The sequence below is a fragment of the Heloderma suspectum genome, chromosome 2 (genome assembly GCF_057233095.1).
Source record: "Heloderma suspectum isolate Gila_16-S chromosome 2, 16-S_ref, whole genome shotgun sequence".
In the NCBI taxonomy this organism is placed as follows: Eukaryota; Metazoa; Chordata; class Lepidosauria; order Squamata; family Helodermatidae; genus Heloderma; species Heloderma suspectum.
This window is the reverse complement of record NC_139459.1, coordinates 59,595,360-59,616,366: the sequence shown is the minus strand read 5'-3', so window position 1 is coordinate 59,616,366 and position 21,007 is coordinate 59,595,360. Positions and strand designations below refer to the sequence as shown.

At 45.5% G+C, this 21,007-nt stretch overlaps 1 long non-coding RNA gene across 1 annotated transcript in view; it reads left to right on the top strand.

The window, feature by feature from the left end:
- The first annotated feature begins 2,587 nt into the window (after positions 1 to 2,587).
- LOC146352279 (uncharacterized) overlaps positions 2,588 to 21,007 on the top strand; it is a 33,179-nt gene continuing 14,759 nt past the window's right edge. The window contains exon 1 of the long non-coding RNA XR_014787653.1: positions 2,588 to 2,686. This is a non-coding gene — a long non-coding RNA (uncharacterized LOC146352279). The remainder of the gene's footprint in view (positions 2,687 to 21,007) is intronic.

Below are 21,007 nucleotides of genomic sequence, written 5' to 3'. Positions count from 1 at the left end.
TGGGGGCTCTCCAAAGCACTCAGTGCACTTCGGGCTTCGGCACCCCCGGCCAAGCCCCCCTGGCCCCCCTGCACTGGCACCTCCAGGTCCTTACCTGAGCCACCTTCTCCGCCACCACCGCCTTCTCCGCTACCACCGCCTTCTCCACACCGGTGCCGCTGCCAGCTCCTGAGACCTGGACGCGTGGAGACTCTTCTTGCAGGGAGTCACCATTTTTAAAATGGCAACCTCCAGGAACTTCCAGGAGATTGCCATTTTAAAAATGGCAACTCCCTGAAAGAAGAGTCGCTGTGTGTCCAGGCCTCAGGAGCTGGCGGCAGTGGCAGGCGGCGATGGGGAAGGCAGTGGCAGCAAGGAGAATGCAGCAGTGGTGGCAGAGTAGGAGGAGAAGGGGGCAGTGTGGTGGGTGGCGGCACCCCAAATCACCCTGAGCTAGATTGGACCCACCTCCGAAGCCACGAAGCGGCTTCCGAGTCAGATCAGGGGGTCCCACACAGCCCTAATATATTCCCCCAAGAGAATGAGAGAGAGAGAGGTTGGTGTAAGGTAGCACAACAGCAAAGCAACAAGGAGGCTCTGGATCCACTACAGATGCACAGTCTTTAAAATATGTAAGAAAGATATATAGACTACCAAAATATGTTATTATGTGTTTCAGGTAGTCCCTAAGGAAGGCATTGTCTGTGAAATGTTGGGCTTGCACAAAAATAAGCAGGCACTTTGTGATTTTGTGACACTCTTCTTCCCAGCTGAAACCTTCGCCTTGTGTTCCATCAAAGAGAGAAGGCGGGATACATAAATCTAATTAAAACTCAGTGGTGTCACATTGCAGCACCATCAGCATTGTGCTGCGCACTCCACTGTACTGCCACCGGCAGCCATGCACCAGCCCCTTCCCTTCACTGCTCCTGTGGTGTGTGTGGCCACCTGCCCCTGCCTGCAATGCCCTGAGTTATCATTTGCATCGAACATGAATTTGATTCTAATTATTATTGTCTTGCAAAGGTGAAGCACAAAAGACAGGAATCATTCCGTGTAATATTGTATGAAGAAACTGGACACTATCCAGCCAATGATTAGCCATTTTAAAGCCCATTGGTTTCAATGGGAGAGATTGAAGCACATGCCTAACTCTCCCACTGCAAGCAAGGGGACCTGAAAGTGTTTCATTTTGGGGTGACTCATGCCTAGCATTTCTTAAAGTTAATATAAACAGAAGCAAAACAATACTAACTCCTATCAGCAATATGATTAGTGTGAAGATACAAGAGATGGGAGAGGGGTTGTGTATGTTGTTTAGAGCTCCTTAGAGGATGGGCAGGATATAAACTCGACGGAAGCGGTAATCATGATTAAGCATACAATCCTGATACCATGCAATACAGTGACAGATAAAATAAGTGGATCTTTAAGGGGCAGCTCACATATGACATGGGCAGGGATCACAGCTCAGAGATGGAGCACACATGCTTTGCAAACGGAAGGCCCCTGGTTCAACCCATGCCATTTTCGGGTGAAAGGATCAGGTAGCAGATGATGGGAAAGACCCCTCCCCAAGACCTTCTAAAGATGCCATATTGGGCTAGATGGCCAGATCTGGGATAAGACATGTTGCTACATGGAGATCAGGGGAAGCAGGTGGTTCAGATTTCGGTGGGGCTGTGAATCCATTCTGGGTTTCGGTCAGAACCAGGCAGAACTCTAAAGGAGCTATCCAAGGCACCGAACCTATTTTGGGGATGTGGTCCAGCACCATGGATAGCTCCTTTAGTGTTCTGGCTGATTCTGACTTAAACTCAGATTGGATTTACAGCCCCACCGAAATTGTGAGCCACCAGCCTCCGCTGATGGAGATACCGGTCATGTTGGAAAGAACACACTTACCCTTCTCTCTAGCCCACTGTGTGTTTATTTATTTATTTATTACCATTGTAGGTGTTTAGAGGCAATTCTGTGCTATAACTTCTAAGATAGCAGTGTAGTGGTGGCAGGTTGCGCTAGGGCTTTGCTCTGGCACTTTTTTTGAAGCCAGCCCCGGCCGGGTCGCAGTCTGCTAGGGAAGGAGGAGGGTTTCTCTGCCCGTCCCTGCTCCATGCCTGCGTGCCCGGCTCTGCCCTCGTCTCCTGCAACACTAGCCACCCATTCAGGGCTGCTGCTGCTGCTGGCCATGGCAGCAGGGGGTGGGGGGCGCTGCCACCATTATTTACTTATGGGGCAGGGCAGGTGGCTGGTTTGTGCCAGTTTTTAGGATTTATTACACAATACTATGCATGTTTACTCAGAAGGCAGTCCCACTATATTCAACTGCCAATTGGGCTTTCTCCCAGATAAGTGTGTGTAGGACTGCAGCCTTAGCTGCCTTCTCAAGATCTCTGTAAATTTAATTCAAAAATAAAGACCCATTGGATTGCACTGTTAATTCTTGAACATTAATTTCTACAGTAAGCAGAATTGCCAAATGCAGCCTGCTCGGTCAGCTACACTTTTTGGCACAAGGTTGGCATGTATCTGGGCAAACAAACCCTGGTGGAGGGAAGGGAAACAGGAAAAAATCAGTTGGGGGGGGGAGGAGAAGGAAGGTGTGTGTGTGTGTGTGTGTGTGTGTGGTTCAGTCCAGCTGGGTGTGCAGACGTTTCTGTTGCGGGATGGGAGAGATGTAATGAAGGCGCCTAGGAAAGGCTAACAGGTAACGTTGGGGCGCTAAGGGAGTGTGCAAGGGGGCTATTTAAATGAGAAGGGATCTGTCCATGGGGGCTGAGTTGAGAGGCTGACGCGTCCATAGAGTATGATATTTTGAAAACCTAAAATGTTTGTGCCTGAGTGAGTGGGTGAGTGAGTGAGTTGGTGAAAAAGATCAACACCCCTGCATTTTTTCTCAGAAATCCAATTGAAATACCACTGCCTCACTCTCAGCTGCACTGTTTTTGGATCCCAGTTGAAGGCTGTATATCTTACAAGGTTGTACAATCTTAGAAGGGGGCGTGGCTCTGACTGTCACGAAGGGACTGCACTTCTGAATTTGCCACTACACTACTGCATGTGATCATGTACAGTGGTGTATAGAGTTTGTTCTCCTACATATAGGAGAAATGTTGTGTATGGGGCAGCCCCAAGTCCACGTGTTTTCACAGAAAGAAGAAAATGCATGTCTATTAGACCATTCATATTTAAGAGGTATACTTCCAAGGGCTCGAATGCAATTAAAATGGCTTTTTCCCTGTTACCGTATTGCTCATATTGAAATATGTCCTTAAAGAATCTGTGTTAGGGACAAAAATGTGTACTTTGTGTCACTGTGAAAGGCACCATCACTCCCGCCCCCACCCCCAATCCTATCCTAACCATATTTACTTTAAAGTAAGCTGGATTGATTTCACTTGCATTCACTTAGATAACTTTAGGATTAGACCCTTAACCCTATACAAACCTTCCTGGGAATAAGCCCACATGAGCTCAATGAGATTTACTTCCAAGTAGACATGTATAGGATTGCTCTGTCTGTCCTTCTGAGGTCCCAGTCTTGGTGAACTTCATGTAGTTAAAAGTGCTGTGGAAATAGAAGTTACCCAATGAAGGGAAGGGATTACGGTGCTTTCGTTTTATCAGTACGCTTGCTTTGCACTCCCAGTATTTTACAGCCGATTAGCCATGCTGTGCTACGCCTATGAGGGCTGAAACTGTGCCACTGTCTGTCTTTGCATTTTAGTTTATTAAGCCATTCTTCCTGTAATATGATTTGGAAATGAGAAGAATGGAAAGATCAGAGCCTCCCCTCCAGCAGTAAAAGAGGAAGGCAACAAATAATTCTTGTTCAAGGGAAACCACAGGGATTATTAGAACATCCTCTGACCATCCAAAGAACCCGTGTGGGGGACCTTGGCTATTCCCAACTTCACATGCTTTTATATTCACATGCGTTCCGCTGGCAGCACGCCGCCCAGAAAGGAGCTCTTCCTCCGCCTGGTAATAATAACTTCTGAGCCCTTCGTTAGAGCAGCATGCAAGCCAATTAACTGCTACCGTGTGCTTTCTGCTGTCACGTAGGGGTAAGGTGACTCAGTGCTGACTCACTGAATTCTCTGCCAATGGAATTCCCAGCCTCTCAGCTGTTTTTCAGCCAGCCTATCTCCAGCAACTGAAAGACACTCCTTAGCTGCAGTAAGCCGGTCCTTCCCAAATCCACTTCAATCCAGTTTGCTCGCCAGCATGTCTGAGAGAGAGACTTTCCCAGCTCGTTCGGTATTGTGCTCCAAACAGCGTGTGGATTAGTCTTCAAAAACCAAAGAAACATAGGAAAATGCAATGTATTTTTAAGGTTTTAATCTTTGTAAACCACCCAGAGAGTAACTGGACAGTATAGAAATGTAATAAACGAAATGAAAACGAAAATAGAGTTTGGGTTTCATAAGGGAGTTAGAACTCCTCAGCCATACTTCAGTCAGGACCCCTCTTATGTGATCTGGGGAAATGGCTGCAATAAGCCTTTTACCTAGAGGCTTGTGCCAAGCGAGAGCTCATTCTCCTCCTGCCCTCATCTCCCCCTCTCTCCCTCCTGATTATACCTCTGTTTTCGGATGCTATCTTTGCTATACATCTGATAATCAACTAGCAGTGACGCAAATAAGGTGTGGATTTGACCTTATGGTTGAGAACTGAAGAACAATTGGTAGCAGTGTTTGCACACACTCTCTCACTCATTGTCAACTGCAGTTAACAAGGGTTGTACATATACAATTATTGGGGGGTGGGGAACCAAGCTGAATGTAACCCTGTGAGTGGCAGCAGGGATGCAGGCATCTTCCCTGCACGTTGTGCAGTGCACCTCCATTGTGGCAAAATCAATGTTTCCTTCAGGGTCAAACGATGGTCCTTTTAATACGTACGTTACTTTTAATATGTACACTCAAACTACACAATCCCTTTAGTACAGTTTACTCAGGATAGGCCCCTGATCTGGATCAGGACCTCTGCGCACCCCACCAGTCACCACCGTGAAACTGTCCCGCCCCCTGACACACAGTTAGAAATTGGAAAGAGGCTCCCACTGGCGTCACATTGTGGATCTTGGCAAACTACGGTTCTCCATCCTACAAGTGCTACCACCAGTCTGGTGACAGACATGTGTAATCTTCTTGCGATACTGGCTAGCATCTTTGACACCGATATGACAAGTCAGAAGATACAACCTTCCCTACCCTTAGTCGTGGATTTTTAAAAGTTTTTCTGTTCTCTAAAGGGCAAGCATGTACTTACCCACAGTTGTGTGAGTGATCAAAAGTCCTTTTCTTTTGAAGGATTATATTACAGTTAGTGTAATGATTATATTCTGCTCCTTCCCCAAAGGACCTCAGTGTTCCTTCTCCCTCCATTTTATCCTAACAACTACCCTGTCAGGAAGGTTAGGCTGAGGGAGAGTGACTGGACCTAGCTCATGCAGTGAGCTTCATGACTGAGCGGGGATTAAATTTATGTCTTCCCAGTCCTAATCTGACATTCCAGCCCAGACTTCCCCAAACTGGTCCCCTCCAGATAAATTGGATTACAACTCCCATCATCTCCAGGCATCATGGCTATTGTTGTAGTCCAGCCTTCCCCATTCCTCCAGATATTTTGGACCAACTCATATAAGATAGGGATGTCACTGGCGCCCAACTGGTTCCAGGAATTCGTCGGGCTTCCCCTGCCCGCAATCCCTGGACTGCGCCGGCCGAGATGCTGTCCTTGCTCGCCCGCGCTTGTGCCTGCTTGTGCCCACTCATGCTCTCCAGGACTCACCACGATCCCATTCGGTGAGCGCCCGCCATTTTTGCGCCTTTGATTGCTAAGTAAAACAGGAAGTTAAAAAATATGCATATTTAAATATGTGCAGTTTGGACTGGGAAAAGCTAAATAAGCACAATATTAGAGGGATTATACCTCTAACACTGCGCTTACTTAGCTTTCCCAGCTCCAAGCTGCGCATATTTAAATATGTACATTTTTTAACGTCCTATTTTACGTAGCAATCAAAGGTGCAAAAATGGCGGGCGTTCACCGAATGGCCGTAGCCGCCGCCATTTGCGTACACCTTTTTTTTTTTTAACCCAGATGTTTTAGGCTACGTAAAAACTTACGTAGCCTAAAACGACTGGGTAAAAAAAAAAAAAGCATACGCAAATGGCGGCGGCTACGGCCGCCACCATTTGCGTTCCTTATTTTGGGCCGTCTTAGTCTACGTAAATAATTACGTAGACTAAGACGGCGAAAATAAGGAGAACGTAAATAGCATCCACTACACTATTTGCGTTCCCCTTATTTTCGCCGTCTTCGTCTATGTAAATATTTACGTAGATTAAGACATCAAAAATAAGGAACGCAAATGGCGGCGGCCATAGCCGCCGCCATTTGCGTAAGCGGATTCCCCCCCCCCCTCGAGCCCTCCGCAGCCGGAAATCCGGCTGTGGACGGCTCTGGCCTGGCTGGGCCTGGCTGGCTGCTCCACGGAGCCGCTGCGGAGCACAGCCGGCCAAGGAGGATTCCGGAGGGGGAGGAACGGAGCGCCTCCCCCCCCATCCAGGATTCCGGGGGGAGGGATGGAGCACCTCCCCCCTGTCCAGGATTCCGGGAGGAGGGACGGAGCGCCTCCCCCCCCCCCACCATCAGCATAATCCTCGAACAGGTAAGTGATTTTCGTACATCCCTATCTGGAGGGCAACCAGGTTGTGGAAGATTGCAGTAGTCCAACAACATCCGTTGTAGGCCAACTGATCTGGAGAGCACCAGGTTGGTTCTAACCACTACACTGCAGTGGTATCAGGAGTTGCTGAGGTTTGAAAAGGAGTCTTTGGGCTTCTGTGCAGCTGCCCCACGTGATGAGCCACTGAACTGCATGCTGCTGCCTCTGCATAGGCAGTTTAGCATCCTCAGGCCCTGGACTCCCCTTGCTCACCGAGGCTAGCTATTGGATCCTCAATGGATAGAAAAGAGTACAAAAGGGCTTCCTCAGGGCTGTCTCAGGGTGAAGGTGGTGGTGGTGGTGGTGGTGGTGGCAGCACTCCAGGTCCTCCTCCTTCTGGGCTGTGCCTTGTGTTTGGGAGGGCCACAGCTGCATGCTCCTCCATTGCCACCACTGCAGGGAGCGTCACACATCCCATAAGAACATAAGAAGAGCCATGCTGGATCAGATCAAGGGTCCATCTAGTCCCACATTGTGTTCACACAGTGGCCAACCAACTGCTGTTGACCAAAGCACCAGGCTCAAAGAGCCACTTCAGCCGCTTTCCTGTTGCCACAGCAGGAGAACACCTGTCACAGTTTTCTGGGGTGCCACCCACCCGAGCTTTGAGAACCCTCAGAACTAGGCATGTGGAGGGAGGCTCTCTGGGAAGCCCCACCGGAAGCTTACCTGCTGCAACAAATGCTGCAGCAGAAAAGCAGCTACGCAACTCCGCAGAGAGCCCAAACACCATGTCCAAGGAGTCATTTCTATAGGGATGGCGGAGAGTTCCGCCATGGATCTCAATGAGGCCGAATGCCAGTGCATTCGGCCCCCCGAAATCTGTGGTGGAACAAAGCCCCACCACCCCACCACCCTGCGAAAGGCACACAAAACGGAGCACCTACCTGGTGTCGTTCGCGCTGCTTTGCGAATGGCGGCCGCGTCTGCAGCCGCCATTCACTTCACGATTTTTCCTGTGATAGACTACGTAAATACTTACATAGCCTATCACGGCTAATGCAGGGACACCTTTTGCATCCCTGCGGAGGCCATGATAGGCTACGTAAATATTTAGGTAGCCTATCACAGGGGAAAAAAGGGAAGGCAAATGGCGGCCGCCGTAGCCGCTGCCATTTGCGTTCCCTTTTTTTCCTCGTGATAGGCTATGTACATAGCCCATCACAGCAAAAAAAGGGAACACAAATGGCAGCTGCTGTAGCTGCCGCCATTTGCGCTCCCTTTTTTTCGCCATGATAAGCTATGTAAATATTTAGGTAGCCTATCATGGCGAAAAAAAGAGACGCAAATGGCGGTGGCTACAGTGGCTGCCATTTGCGTTCCTGCGAAGCCCAGCAGCAGCCGGATGTCACTGCGGGTGGCCCCAGCCGGCAGCTCTGTGGAGTCGCTGCAGAGCGCAGCCGGCCGGCGAGGATTTCGGGGGGGGGACAGAGTGCCTCCCCCCCACCGCAGATGTCACAAAACAAAGCAGGTAAGTCGTTTCATACATCCCTACATTTCCGAGAGCAAGGCATTCTGGGTGAGGTGGCTTTGAAGATCACACCTGGGCAGGCAATCTCCAAGGCCAACTCACCCAGTCGGCCTCACTTTAAGGAAGGTAGGGATGTGTGAATCAGCACAACTTGAGCTCACCGAAGTACTCCAAATTCCATCGTGAAGCTCGTTCTGACTCAAGTCCATATCAGAGTGCAAGCTTTGTTTTTTTCTTTTTGTATGAAAATCTGTGCGTATTTTCGTGCATATTTTTCCAAAGGTATGCATCAATTGCAAAAGCAAGAGAATTCCAGAAAAAAGTCTATTTCTGCTTCATTGGCTACGCTAAAGCCTTTGATTGTGTGGATCACAACAAACTGTGGCAAATTCTTAAAGAAATGGGAGTACCAGACCACCTTACCTGTCTCCTGAGAAACCTGTATGAGGGTCAAGAAGCAACAGTAAGAACCGGACATGGAACAACCGATTGGTTCAAAATTGGGAAAGGAGTACGACAAGGCTGCATATTGTCACCCTGCTTATTTAATTTATATGAAGAGTTAATTTAATTTATATGCACGAGAAACGCCGGGTTGGATGAATCACAGGTCGGAATTAAGATTGCCGGGAGAATTATCAACAACCTCAGATACGCAGACGATACCACCCTAATGGCAGAAAGTGAAGAGGATCTAAAGAGCCTCTTGTTGAGGGTGAAAGTGGAGAGTGCAAAAGCTGGTTTGAAACTCAACATTAAAAAAACTAAAATCATGGCATCTGGCCCCATCACTTCCTGGCATATAGAAGGGGAAGAAATGGAAGCAGTGACAGATTTCATTTTCTTGGGCTCCAAGATCACCGCAGACGGTGACTGTAGCCATGAAATTAAAAGACGCTTGCTCCTTGGGAGGAAAGCTATGGCAAACCTAGACAGCATAGTAAGAACCAGAGACATCACCTTGCCGACAAAGGGTCGTATAATCAAAGCTATGGTTTTCCCAGTAGCAACGTATGGTTGTGAGAGCTGGACTATAAGGAAGGCTGAGCGCCGAAGAATTGATGCTTTCGAACTGTGGTGCTGGAGAAGACTCTTACGAGTCCCCTGGACTGCAAGGAGGTCAAATCAGTCCATCCTAAAGGAAATCAACCCTGAGTGCTCATTGGAAGGACAGATACTGGAGCTGAAGCTCAAATATTTTGGCCACCTAATGCGAAGAGAAAACTCCCTGGAAAAGATCCTGATGCTGGGAAAGATTGAAGGCAAAAGGAGAAGGGGATGGCAGAGGATGAGATGGCTAGATAGCATCACCAATGCAATGAATATGAACTTGAGCACACTCCAGGAGAGAGCGGAGGACAGGAAGGCCTGGCGTGCTATGATCCATGGGGTCACGAAAAGTCAGACACGACTGAACGACTGAACAACAACAACAACAACAACAATGCATCAATTGTGTGCAACTCGGAAATGTACATATTATTCTCCCATTGATAAAGCATATTTGTGCGCATTTTTCAAAAGTGCACATCTTTTCATGCACAGTTTTCAAATGTATGCATGCTGTCAAACACATCTTTGGGGATCTGCAAATCACACTGCAAGCTCAGAAATGTACAGACTTTGACTTCATTACATCCAAGTCCATGTTTGGTCTAGAAAGTGCAAACTGGGTAATCCTGATCAAAACTGAACTGAAACGAATTTCTCATACATCGCCAAGGAGCATAAAAGAGAGGAGGAAGGGGCTGGTGGCTACAGCTGGAAAAGAAGAGGAGGAGGAAGGGGAGAGGGTGGTGGCAGCTCCTGCCACCATCAGTAGGGGTGGGAGAGAAGAGAGGGCAACTAAATGTCTGCCAAGGCACCAAAATACCCGGAGACAGACCTGGGCTTTCTGTTCAAGGGAAGCCTTGCTCAAGAAATAAGGTTTTCTTGAGCTCTGACATGTTCCTGTATATGGTTGGCCTTCAGTCCTGACTTGTGGCTTGCTCCTTGCTCCTGCTTCCTGGTTTGTGTCCCTCAGTTCTGACTTACACTTTGATCCTGACTCCTGGCTTTCTCCCATGACTCCTGGTTCCTGACTCACCTCAGACTCCTGCCCAACACCTCGCCCTGACACCTGGTTCTCAGGATGAGAATCCTCCATCTCTCACACTGAGGCTCACATTTCCTTCTGCCTTTTAAAAACAAAGGAAGCAAACAGACATTTCCCAAGAAGCAAACCCATCCCTGTTGCATATGTACAGCTGAAATTCAACTGCTTTATAAACCCTTTCCACACACATTCTCACCAAAGATGGTCTATGCCAGTCCTAACTAATGGGCATTGCCAATATTTGCTCATGTCTGAAATCTACTCCAGTATTTCTTTGTCTCAGTCACAAATGATCCCTTTTCAGTTTCAATTTCCTCAGATTTCGCACCCTTTCATTATATCTAACACTGCTTAAAACACTGACAGCTGCACAAAAATAGAAGCAATTCAAGAATATACTCAACTGTTAAAGGCTATTCAGAGTGATAGTATAAATCCTCAGATGTTTGCCTTTTCCCACTCTTTTTGTCTTTGTTTGACATCATAGTAAACAGTAGCAGCAGAATTAGGAATGGATTAACCAGTACTGGCATATTCAGGCATACAAAAATGGTAACTGTGGAGAAAGGACATGCACGTGCCAGCCCCCTACTCTACCGCTGACCTTCCTGTGTTGACTAGCCTAAACAGGAAAACCTCCAGGAACCCTGGAGGTATTATAGCCATCACCGCTAGTAGCCATTGATAGCTATATCTGCCATTTTATATGTGAGAGAATTGGAAACAAATATCAAACTGCTGATGACTGCAGTAGTACTCATATGGTATACTATGAATTTTGTTATCGTTGTTGTTGTTGTTGTTGTTGTTGTTGTTTGTATTCTTCTCTTTACACGGAGACTTCCAAAATGGGAGATCTCATCTTCTAGACTAGGAGTAGGCAAACCTTTTGGGCCATGGGCACATTTGACAATTTGAAAAACTATCCTGAGCACCACCACAAAATGGCTGCTATGGGAAGCATGGTAAAGGATAAGTAACCTGCCCCAAAGACTGAGTGCGAGGCAGAGGTGGGGTATGAGCCTCAACACTCTACACTCATTTGAACCCAGATTTCAGCAAAAATACAAAACTATTTTCACAGCAATCCCAGCTACTGGTAAGAAAATGTGCTGATTTTTTTTAAAGTGGGAGGGATAGGGCACCTGGGTGGGCTTCAAGAAAGGTGTCCAGGGGCACATTGGTGCCCATGGTTATCACACTGCCTACCCCTGTTCTAGACCTATTCTTAAAACCCCACCCATTTTCTAACCTGGCCCCAGACCAACTAAGTGCTTTAACTGACAAATCCCAACTGTTCTTATCCCAACATTCTACCTTCCAATAGACTCTCTCTCCCTCTTACCTTAACATCCCATCATCCAAGCAATTCCTGCCCCTCCCATCCAGACATTCTCCAAAGCATACTTCACCACACTATTTGATCGCTGGGACAGACAACACCTGGGATCCCCGGTCTCAGTAAACACAATCAAAGCTATTTTCTCTCCTTCAAGATAATCCTGTGAACAGGGCAGCAGTGATAAAGAGTGTCATCTTTAGGTATGGGAGACCCAAATTCAAACCTGGCCAGCCATGAAGTTCCCTAAGTAGCTTTGGTCAAGCCACTATACACAGCCTAACCTAGCTGTAGTAATGTTGCTGTGAGAAACAGTGACAGGGCAAGGGGCTTTAGCTCAGTGGAGGAGTAGTGCACATGTAGAAGGTCCCAAGTTCAGACACTGGGCTGGAAAACAACCTAGTCTGTGCTACATGGTTTGATTCAGTATAAGGCAGTTTCTCATGTGCCTGGCATAAGAACTAGGGATGTTGTTGTTGTCCTGTTGGGGCTTGAGGCTCAGCGATTTCTTGCCGGGTCGGTCCCCCCAGGCATCAGTCTGCGGACCCCCATGCCTGCCGGACTCGACACTCACTGAGTCAGGTAAGTGTGGCGGTCCCCATTGCTTTGCCAAGCTGCCATTTTGCAGAAAATGGTGGCTTAGCCTTTTCCACAAAGGGCAGCCATAAACAGGCCCATTTATGCAACATTACAGGCGTAAATGGTTTAGGTAGACCATTTGTGACTGTAATGTTGCATAAATGGGCCTATTTATGTCCACCACTTGCTCAAAAGGGCCTTTTATAGAAAAAGACAAGCCACCATTTTGCCTAAAAATGGCAGCTCAGCAGACAAGCTGGATGCTGCACACCACTCTCCAGGCACCCGCAAACTGCCTCCAGTTCACCACACAGGGTCAGGCAGCTGGTGAGGATCCAGGGAGTGGACCCTCCCTAATAAGAACTGTAAAAGAATTTGTACAATCTAAAGCAGGGATGGGCAACTTTGGGACTTCACCCTTGCCCCGCCCCCCCCCCATGGGCCACACACACACACACCCGTGGCTGCCCAAAAATTAAAAATTAATTTAAAATAGTATCCAAAGTGACTACAGAGCATCGAAAGGGTCAAGATTATCTAATTTTGTCTCTTTGGGTGCTCTACAGCCACCATGGATACCTCCCCCTCAAAAAGTTTTAAATCAATTTGGGGGGCGGCAGGGGTGGTGGGGGACACCTGATTTGTAGGACCTGACGTCTCCTACAAATAAGCAATGACAATTGCTGAGGTCCTCCATCATAACATATCCAAGAAGCGTTAAGGCCTGATTCATCCCCACTTGCAAGAATGATGTCCTTATGGCTTCTTCTCTTGCTGCTCTGTTAACACAGCACTGAGGAACCTATGATGGGGGAGGGGGGGGGGTCCCGATCATGTGGGAAGAACCACACAAGTTCCAGCAGCCAGACTGGAGGTGGCATTTCCCAAGTTCTTCCAACATGTTCCTGCTTCTCGCATGTGGTTGCTCTATTCCTACATTACCACAGCAGTGTGGGAGGAATCCACAGAGAAGCAACTCCTATGTTGGTACCAGTAATTGGGAACTAGGCTTGGTTATTGAAGTATGCTGGGTGCATGGGGTAGGGAGTACACAGATACTGTATCTTCATCACAATATCAACCTGTATATAGGTTATCATTTTTATTAGGAACATAGGAAGCTTCCTTATACTGAGTCAGACCATTGTCAACACTGGCAGTGGCTTGCCAGGAGTTCAGGCAGGTGTTTTTCCTGCCTAGCCCATTGCCAGAGATGCTGGTGATTGAACCTGGGACCTTCTACATAAAAAGCACGTGCTCTGCCACTGAGCTACACCCCCTGAGGGGCAAAAGTGACTGCCTGGAGGAGGGGAATATGGTAAATCAGGTCAGGCTGGAGAAAAGACAAGAGACACTTAGGAAAGAAATAACTGATTTGTGTGTAAGTCAAGAAGTGCCCATGACTGTGTGTCAGAGCATAGTCTGTCAATGTACGCTTACACGTTCACATGAATACTTGCCTGTGAAAGATAAGGAGAGGGCAGTAACGTTTAGCTTGATTTGCAGCAACCAGACAAGATTGAATGAGCTAATTGGTCCCTCTCCATGCAGACAATATGGAAGATATCCTAAACTGTAACATCTAGGAATTTTATGCAGTACCATTGGGTGAACTTCACCAGGCTTTGCTTGGAATGGGTTTGCCTAAATTGCCAATTCCGATTGGGCCCAAATTTGCTTATTTTAAGCTCAGCATGGACTGAGCTCCAGCTTTCATTGTGCTCCCAACTGTATCACCAGGAACATCACAAGGCCTCCTCAACCTCCTCACACTGACCTCTACCCAAAATTAATCTGGCAGTGACAAGAGACCTTGATGTTGCAATAGCATCACAGCTGCCTCAATCTCTGGAATAGTTAATGCCAAATGTCAGGTGTATCACTAACACCAGTCACATTTTATTAGAACTCTTCTAAAGTTTTGGGGAAACAGTACCTTCCACTGTTGATGGCTCAATATACTTTTCAGTTTAAAAAGCATATTCCCACTTTGACTATCTAAGCTGCTACTTAAAATAAAATAAAATAAAATAAAATAAAATAGCGCTTCTGTGCCTGCAGTTTCCCATGATGAAAGACTGACTTACAAAAGTAGGGCTGATAGCAGTTTACCGTTATCATACCATTATCATAACTATTGGTACACATGACACCAATAGGTACCAATAGTTATGATAATGGTATAACTGCTATGTGTAGATTCAGCCTAGGTCACCCTTACATCTTGGAAGTTTATACTGGGTTTAGTAATGTTACAAGAAATGTGTGGAATGTAGAAAATGCAAAATAGAACTTCATTTCATTTATTAAGGGTGCAATCCTATGCATGTTTAGACAGGAGAAAGTCCTACGACTCCCAGCATTCCCCAGCCAGCATGGAACTTTTTCCTGTCTAAACATATATAGGATTCAGCCCTAAATGTATTAGATGCCTTTCACTTAAAAAAAAAAAAACACCCATCAAGGCATCTTACAGCAAGGGTTAAAAACTCATGAAGATGTAAAACATTTTAAAACAACTAAAATCAATTAAAAATAACCAAGACCAAATAAGGTAACTAGATCAAGAAGCCCTGTCATATGCTTTCAAATGCCTGGAAGTACAGGAAGGTCTTAGCCTGGCACCAAAAATTGTTGGCACCAGACAGACCTCACTGGGAGAGCATTTCACGATTGGGGGGCCAACACCAAGGAAGCCATCTCCCTTGTTGCCATCCTCCAAACCTCTCTTGGGGGAGGGCTTCAGATGTTGATTGTAGTGTACAGGTAGGTTCATACCAGGAGAGGCGCTCTGTCACCTATTGTGCCATGTAAAGATTTATAGGTGAAAACCAGCACCTTGAATTGAAGCCAGCACCAAAACTTCAGCAGTTCTGAATTCAACAGCCAGATGTTTCAGAGAATTCCAGATAAGTTTCTGAGAATGGCCTAATTCCAGCCAGATATTCCCCAAAGACATTTCTATATATTTTCCTTCAAATTGCACAGCCGTACTAGAAATGTATGTGGTGCTTTAATAAACAAATGCATGTACTATGTCCTCTTGCCATTCTGTACTTAGGGCTTAATTTGCAAAATACATAGTTCTAGAAAGTTAGCTGTTCAGGTTTTTTAAGCAAGAGCACACAGTAAAAAAGAAGCAGCAGAAGAAAAGCTCTCAGTGAAATCATTCTACAGGCTTTGAAAATCCAGATAAGACCAGTTGGATATTGTTTACCAGCTTGGCCTGGAGCTCTGTATCAGACAGTGAGTCACCCTGTTTGCTCACACTATCTTTGCTTCACATTAGACATTTGAAACTCAAATTGCCAGAAGGCATCGAAACTGGGAAGCAGTGAGCTTTACTGTTATTACACTTTGTACTTAAGTGCCCCTTACAACAAAACAGCACCTGCATTCTTTTCTTTTTTTTAATGTTCATTCTAAAAAGTGTGAAGTTGAAATCTTAGGGTTAACTTATATCTTTCTTCCAAGATGTAAGATAACGCTAAGATTTCAACTGTATTTCGCTCACCCAGTCTGAGTGGGATGCCAGAATTCTCCCACTGCCTGACACAGAGTTGGCTCAGGTCAAACGCTCTTATTGACATACTATACAGATGAACTGTATGTTGTAAACAGGTCTCAGATTGAAACCGCGTGTTGTGTTAAGGGCTTTTTATATAAGTAGGCCGGCCTTTTTTTTTTTTTTCAGAAATAGCACCGGGGGGGGGGGGGAGCGTGCAGGGGGAGATCCAAATCCAGACTATGGTGTGGGTAAGGAGGATTTAACCTTTTCTTCCTGTGCTGCTTTCCCACCTTTATCTCCACACACCCCACTATCTAATCCCAGATGTGCTATGTGCAGCAGGTTGCACATTCAAGACACAAAGACTATATATTTGGAGGGAGAGATCTGGAGAATGAGGGAGTGGGAGAGAGGCTCATTCCCCCGCCCCCTTCCTTCCCCCTGAAATATCCCTGTATAGTGCAAGGAGGGAATTTTTTTTTAACCACACTTTCCCTCCCAACTCTTAATTCCCACCCTCAGGAGACTTACTATAAGTTCTTTCAGGCTTGAGCAAACTAATTCTTTCTCCTATCTCCCTTCAGTCCTCACCCACTCCGCACACAACTGGCACCTCAACATCCCCTATTGTCTGGAAGCTCACAGGTGCTTATCAACAAGTACTTATCAAGTCATTTTGTCTTTTTTTGCTTTTTAAAAAACCCTCTGTAAAGGAATGAAACTATCAGCGATTTGGCTCTGAGGATTGTAAAATGGTTGCTATTTATTTTTGTGGCTGTTCTGACCAAGATTGTCAAAAGTACACAGGGAGATTAGTGGTTCAACCCAGGAACCTATCTGGTATTTAACAGAGACAAAGACTAGGTTCACACAATGTGACAACCTCCACTCAAAGCTGAATGGGGGTTGTTGAACTATGGGTTGTCATTGAACTGTGGCTTGTTGCGTCGTGTGAACCCAACCATGCTAACAAACCATGGTTTGTTAACCATAAACAACCCACAGTTCACAACCCAGCGACAAACCCTGGGTTCTCTTCATGGGCTGTTCATGGTTACAAACCATGGTTTGTTAGCATGGCTGGGTTCACACAACACAACAACCCATGTTTCAACAAGCCACATTTTAACGACAACCCACGCTCAACCCATACTCAACCTTGAGTGTGGATTGTCATGTAGTGTGAACCTGGCCAATGAACTCACAGATTGATCAAACCTTCAGCCTAGGAATCTGGCAATTAAGGAGAAATAGGGTGCCACCTGAGGGTGGGGGGAGAATACATGAAAACTGGGAAGAGGCAACTTATATGGGTGGAGCTTCTACTCACATAAGGTCCCTTCACCTTATTTTGGGGGATCCCCTTTTCATCCCCCTGTCCCACAGCCCACCCCATACAAAAGGGTCTCCTGAGCCTCTGTGTAGCATTTTCAGGAGGCAAAATGTGGTTTGTGATAGTGGCTTGTTAAACTGTAATTAAACTTTAAAGGAACCAGAGTTTTCCCAGTTCAGCCATAATGGGGAACTCTTTGTTTAAAAGCAGAAGTCAAGTCATGTTGGAGGAAGAGGGAGGGAGCAAGTGAGCCCTGGGTTCTCAGCTGCCCGTGTATGTAATGCTAAGCTATTAGCATTATCTGTGAAATGGGCCTATGTCGCCATGCGTAACAGTGTATTACATACTATGTACATAGAATGATAAAAAGCTCATTCTTTTTGCTGATCCGCTCAGTGCTGTAGCCTCTTTTCAAATATAATGAACTAATTTAACATTTCTGGAAGCTTTCTCACTTCCAGTGCCTGCTTCCTATTAGCTGTCAGTTCCAGGATTTCTGTGATCTTCTCTCACCCTCGGCTTCTTCGACTTGCTGTTGTGTTTACACACTGGCACAATCCTGCCAGTACAAGAACTTCTCAGGACCGAGAAGTTTCATGGTTACAGTCCCAAGTTGTGTTACATGGCCATCTGTCTAATATGTAATTGGCAAGCTGTGGTTTCTCTCCGTGGAAGAGGATGCACAGTAAGCAGCCAGCCTCCTTCGGAAAGTTTGATCTGTTCCACTGACGGCTGCGAAACAAATGCCTAATAATAACTTTGCAGCAGCCTTCGCCAGTAGGAATACTGGATTCCCCATCAACAAATTTGTTGGCTCTACCTAAGCGAGAGATCATTATTCAGACCACATTAAAATGAGGATTGAATAGAGGCTGCTTCAAAGTAGAAAGGAGAAGTAGAAATCCATAGGTATGGTGGTTATTGTATCACAGTCTATCACACTATTGGCCTCTCAGATATTCTCACTCCACTGATCTCAACTGATATTAGTTCAAAACCGCCTTTGAAATGGCATGTGGGAAGCTGCTTCCTTTGGATGCCATTAATTCTCTTAACTCAAGGAACCCAGTAGGTATGTTTGTAAATTGCCAGGAGGTGAACCATAATTCTTCTCCTTGAGGCACTGTGCCAATGGAAAAAACTGACCTGAAGCAGATCTCATTGGCCATGCAATGATGAAAATCTAATGTGGGCACCTGTTTTCTGGGAACTGTCACTCACCACAGTTTTATTTCACAGTTTTGAATTAATCTTTGCTAAATAAAGCACTAAAGGGAACTGAGACAGCTTCTGCTCTTTTCCAAAAGACTAGCAGTGAAATGAGGAGGAATATTTGTGGTGTGTGCGGGGGGGGGGGGTGCTTTTGAGAGATGTGACGTTTCACACACACACCACAATCCTTGCTATGGTGGGCAACAGTGTAAGAGCCAGATTATCAGTGCAATTTCCTATGTCTACTCAGAAGTAAATCACATTCCGTTGAATGGGATTTTCTCTCATGTAAATGTGTATAGGAAAGGAAGGCCTGGCGTGCTATGGTCCATGGGGTCATGAAGAGTCGGACACGACTTAACGACTGAACAACAAATGTGTATAGGACTGCAGCCTGAACGTTTGTTTTAGAACATGGTATGATTCATCTAATCAACAACAACAGGTTAATGAACCTGAGAGCATACTACAAGTTTTAAAAGGAATTTATAATATTAATTTATTATACTTATTAATATAAAGTTATTAATACAAGTTTTAAACGGGTATTTTTATGAGCAACAAGAAAAGAAAAGAGGACAATCCCTGTTTAGAGTACAAAGGCAAGCACTTATGTCTTTTTTGATTTCAGTGGTAGAGTTAAACAGGTGCTTAAGTGTTCCCATCCAAATCAATGAGTCTCAAAAGTGCTTAAATTTTTCTGGATTGTACTGTAAATGTTTATTCAAGTAAGTGCTTTTTCAAATGAAAAAGTGATATTAAAATGTAAAAAAATCAACAAAGACCTACATAAATAATAGCTAATAACTAAGAAGAAAATATTGATTACCATGGATTAAAAGACCTCATGGTGGGAGTTTTTGCACAAGAGATTTTTTGTACTCATGTGTGGCTCCCTTCACACAAACCCTTCACACAGGCCTGGTTTGCCTGTAATGACAACCCAGAGTATATGGGCTGTCCGGTTGTTGAATTGTGGGTTATCGTTACTTGAGAACCCTGCACTATGGTTTAACTATGTGTTGTTTATGGTTAACGAACTGTGTTGACAACCAAACAACAAACCCTGGGTTTTCTTTCTGGGCATTCATAGTTAACAACCCATAGTTAAACCATAATGCAGGGTTTACACATAACCATCACTCATGGTTTAACAGCCACCCATGATTCAACAACAACCTGCAATTCAGCAACACACAATTCAACAACAATCTGCACTCAACCCATACTCAAACCATAATTTGGGTCGTTGTTACATAAGAACCAGGTCACAGAGTGATTTGGGAATTGCTTCTCGGTGGTGCTTCCCCACCTGGCAGTATATGTCTGACTGTGTGATGGGGGCATTGGATGCCATTAATGAGGGATGGAAAACAGAAGAACACCATTTTTAAATTGCACATAATCCTAGGAAATGTAGATTTTACATGTCTATTATAGATGCAGAGAAAGCAAAAACCACATTCTGTGTCTTGTATGACAATGTCCACACCTCTTTGCCAGGAAAGCCATTCTCCATGGCTCCTCAAGCTTTGTAGCAGCTGCACGAAGGTATTGATGACTACAATGGAACAAGGCTGGGCTTCAATGCAATTGAAAATACTTAAGTTGTGCCTTCATACTGGTGTTTGGATCCTATTGTTGGACCATTTAAGCTGCCCTATCATTGCGTAGCTCAAAGGGCTGGACTGTTTCTCAGACAATTATTTATTTATTGCATTTATATCCCACCTTTTTTCCTCTTGCATGGAACCCAAGATGGCTTACATTATCCTCCTCCTCTCCATTTTATCCTCACAACAACAACCCTGTGAGGTACGCTGGACTGAGAGTCTGTGACAGGCCCAAAGTCACCCAGTGAACTTCTATGGCCGAGTGGGGACTAGAACCTGGATCTTCCATCTCCCAGTCCAACACTCTCACCACTACACCACACTGGCTCCCATTATTATCTGATATTTAGTAGTTCTGTTAACTGATTAATTTAATCAAAATTAAACATGACTCAGAACGGTCTTAAAAAGAGCAGTGCTTCTTTAAGACCCAAACAAAACAAAAAACCCTCTAATAAGCAATTCACCATTATCCCTGGATTAGAGAAACACTAGATATCACCTTTCTTTCCACCTTTTCATGCTTTAATAATAATTCTCATTTCCTTCAGGGCTGTCCTTGTGTAATTTTTCATATGCCACCTTTTTGTATCTGTACAGTCCAAGAGAATAACATTTTGTTTTCATCAGAGAGAAAAACCTTTCCCCTATAAATGTATTTCACCTGACCCGAGTGACCAGGCTAAGGTCAGGCTATAATAGAATGTTCTCATTTGTGAGCAGACTGTTTCTTTCACCTTGGGATTGCATCCCACTCCCAGGTCCAGTTTCTCACGTCTGGTGCCCACCATCTCACTCACTTTGTTCCTGTCATTTAACATTCATTGGGGGGAGGTGCATTGCTCTTAACTAGTAGCATATGAGCTCCTCCTCTTCACTTCAGTCCCAAGGAAATCAGCATTTTTCAAAAGGGGATCTTCAAAGAGGACAGCAAGAGACATGAAGTGTAACCAACACCATCTCCACCTCCTGCCACCTCAAGAGTTGGGACTGGGGTCCTTCTTCCTTCGCAGTGGCCATTTTGGAGGCAACGGCCCAGTGACAAAGAGATTATTAGCTCTTGTTATTGCTATTTCCAGCTCTTATTAGTTCAGACTTTCCTTTCCTATCAGGCTATTTAAAGGTGAAAATATACTTTAACA